Source organism: Propithecus coquereli, unplaced genomic scaffold (assembly GCF_000956105.1).
Source record: "Propithecus coquereli isolate 6110/MARCELLA unplaced genomic scaffold, Pcoq_1.0 Scaffold530, whole genome shotgun sequence".
NCBI classification, from domain to species: domain Eukaryota; kingdom Metazoa; phylum Chordata; class Mammalia; order Primates; family Indriidae; genus Propithecus; species Propithecus coquereli.
In genome coordinates this window covers 1,280,791-1,284,353 of record NW_012151175.1, presented here as the reverse complement: position 1 = coordinate 1,284,353, position 3,563 = coordinate 1,280,791, and the positions used below count along the sequence as shown (strand labels likewise).

At 51.8% G+C, this 3,563-nt stretch overlaps 1 pseudogene; it reads right to left on the bottom strand.

Moving 5' to 3' along the window:
- LOC105820616 overlaps positions 1-3,189 on the bottom strand; it is a 5,715-nt pseudogene extending 2,526 nt beyond the window's left edge.
- Positions 3,190-3,563: the final 374 nt, after the last annotated feature.

Below are 3,563 nucleotides of genomic sequence, written 5' to 3'. Positions count from 1 at the left end.
TTTTTGGCATTTGAACCTTGATCTGCTTCCATCCTCCTCGCCCAGCTCGGTGCGAGAGAAGATCTGCCGTGCAAGGCTTGGGCGAGAAGACAGGGCTCACTTTTCCCACAGCTCCTGGTCTCAGGCTACGCTTTCACCCTGTGAGGGGCAGGACAGCAGCTCTTTTGCCACCCCAGCTCTGTGTGGCAGAAGCACTATTCCAGGCAGGAGTGGCTGCGAAAACCCAGGCTTCCCTCCCGTCACTAGGCCCCCAGCACTGAGTGAAGAAAACAATGAGGTTCATAATTTGAAAAGGAGAGCTTTCTTTCTCATAAAGGGCTACAGCCTCCGGGTGGCCATTCCAACAGACTGGAAAACTAGGCCCCAGCCGGATGCCAGGAACACATATTTTGAGGCAGTGACAAAGGGAACAGGAATGTATTCTGAGTGGAATGGTCAGATATATATATATTCGACAAGCCATAGGGATGAGTCATGACTATTCATGAAAGAGAAACGTGTGCCCACACAATTAAGTTTTGTCCCCTTTTATGGGGTCCTTGTTCAGAAATGGCCACCCTTTTATGTCAAAAAAGTGATGCAAGGACCCAAAAACCCTCTCTGTGCATGCCCTGCAGACTGGTAAAAACCACTGTGTGGTTGGTGGTCCCTTGTCAGGAAAAAATGATGATCTGGACCATGAGATTGGTTTGTGTTCAGCCCTTACAGGCTTTTGGAGAGAGAGTGGGAGGGCGGGTGGTCTGCACGAGGTGACTGGAGAGCAAGGGGTTTGCCCACCTGCCTTTCTTGCCTGCACTGGGTCAACACTGGCAAACAGACTTAGCCAAAGTCTTGTGGGACAGTAATTCCGTAAGTATCTATTCTCCTCCTTCTGATTCTCTCCTCACATTCTAGGTTGTTTGGATTGAGAAACAAACTGTGTCCCCGCAATGTTGCGGCCTACTCACAATGACCTTGTCAGACCTCCGGAAGTTGTTAGTTTCTTCTCATTGTTCATGAGCTTGCAAAGCCTTGTTTATAAGAATAAGAAATCGGCCTTCTATGTACAAACAACAGCAAGTGATAAAATAAACACAGAGCAGACTTGAAAATAGCAGGACAGAAACGAACAGCTGGAAGAAGCGTGAGCTCTCTCCATCCTCCGCCACAATCCACCCCTTGCCAGGGCACGCGCTTGCTGCCAACTCTTTCCTCAGCGACAGGCAGTGACTTGATTGACAGCACCGTCCTCCTCAGCCCCAGCTGAGAGTCAATGGTAATTGCGTTGGTCTTCCTTCTTCAGCCCGCCCGCCGCCCGCCGGGGTGGGAACCACATGCTGCCAGTATGTGTATCCCCAGGCAGTGCCTGCCCACAGCAGTCACTCGGCAAATGCCTTCTGTGGAGTAAGAGCTGTTTCCACTGTCCTTGTTTTTGGTATTTAGCTCTGGACATCCACCATGACATCATGACCTCTGTTAACTGCTGACACATCGTGTGTGCTCAGAACAAACTTGGTGTCCTTTTAAATGTCGTGGAAGGTGACCATCCCTGGCGTTGGTTGGAAAATTGGGCAGAACCCTGACTTCACTTAGGTAAGGCAGCCCTGCGGCCACCATACCTTCCCAGAAGTGGGAATCTTAGTCTAAGGCACTGATAAGATGCTCCTGCCCTCACTGCAAGGCAAGAGTCCCTCCCTACTCCCAACCCCATGCTGAGGTGGCCGGGCAGCTGCCTTTAGGGGAGGGAATGTGTCTTTCTCACCTCCTCCCTGACACTTCTGTGATTAGGTCATCCCCAGGGGAGAGGAGGAGAGATGGAGGACAGGAGAGAGTTCGGGGCTGTCCTTACGTGAGCAGACGTGAGGAGGACACTTGTCTCGGGGCTCCCTGTCAGGCTCTTCAGAGATGCTGATCAGCTTCTCCTCCGCATCCCCTCGGCCAGGAGGAAGTGTCTCCTGCCCGGGGCTTTCTTGTACTTCCTTCCTCAACGCTTGGAACTTGCTGTCACCTCCCACTCAGTGCCACGGTCCCTCTGGCCGGCCTAGTTGGCAGGACCCAGTCCCCACTGGGGCTCCCGGGACGTCTGTGGGCCTGACTCCCCCAACCGCCACGTGCGGGGCAGCTCCCGGTGCTGTCACGTCAGCCCTCGGTCACCGGCCACTCTGGTCTTGTCAGGCATGAGTAAGTGTCGCTCTGGGTCTCCCAGATGCAAAACTCATTCAGAGCCCTCTCCGTGGTGCCAGGAAAGTCCCTGCCCTAGGCTCGAGGTAAAGGAGATCGCACCCGCCCCCCCCGGCCCTTCCCCCTTGTGCCACCTTCTTATTGTGTTTTACATTCCCCATCTGACTGAGGGCTTCAAGAGTCATGGAACCAATTTTCAACATTTCCTTCCCAAATTTGGTATGTGGGGCTGTATATCATGCTTCCTTTGGTGTCAGGTATATACTGTATTAGGATTTTGATAAAAAACATAAAACTATGTCAGATTGTACATTTTTTATGAGCATCTTTGTCTTTAAATTTTTTTTTTTTTTTTAGAGATGGGGTCTGGTTATGTTGCCCATGCTGGACTCGAACTCCTCAGCTCAGGCAATCGTCCTGTCTCAGGCTCCCAAGTATTTGGGACTACAGGAACGTGCCGCCGTGCCCTGGCCAGAACATCTTCATCTTCAAAACAAGAACATGAAGTTCTTGGAGAGGAGGCCGTGTCTTGACTCCTTCGTGTCTATGGTGCTGGTACAGTGTGGGGAACACAGCCAGGTTCTCCCTAAAGGCCCCCTAAGGCCCGGATGGTGATGGCTGTGGCCACGATGACCCGTCTCTACATGCTGATCTCATTATTACCAAAAATAAACAAAATGAATGAAATCAATTTAACCACGACAGTACTGCTTGGTTTTTTATTAGCTTTCGAAATATTTCTTGTCTCATTCTCAGGCTATACTGCACTGCTATCTTATATTTTTTTGAATTTCTTAAGCAGTTTAACTCAAGTGCAGAAAAGGAGGCTATCATCCCAAGAAACCTGTGTGAAATCTTCGGAAACGAAGGAATTCTCTAGGATCTTGGCATAGAAGAAATTCGAGGCTCTGGCTCGTGTATGAGGGCTTCCCACCAGTTTTAGGAACGATGTAAGTCAAGACTCTTTATGTTGCAAATTACAGAAACGTAACCTGAGTTAACTTGAGCAAATACGAGAATCTCGCACATGCACGTGGGGATGAGAGGACCTCGTGATAGGCTCCCTGGATCCCCGCAGCCCTCGGTCCCCCTGGCTGCCCCTTGGGCTGCGGATGGACGTCTTCCATGTGCCGGGGACGCTCCTGACGGCCCCAGAGCACCCCCTTGGAGCACTGTCGCTCCGGAAGCCCGAGGCCACCTTCCTCTGCGGCTCCAAGAGTCCTGGAGAAGGACCCTGCTGGCTTTGCGTGAGTCAGGGGTGGAGACAGGAGGGAGAGAAACATGCAAGGCAGCCACCGCGTCCTCGCCTCGGAACCCAGCGCCACTGAGAACAAGAGAAATCCGCACGCAGCTGGATTCGCTGCGATGACACGACGTTTCTGTCACGTGCTCCCTTCATTTCG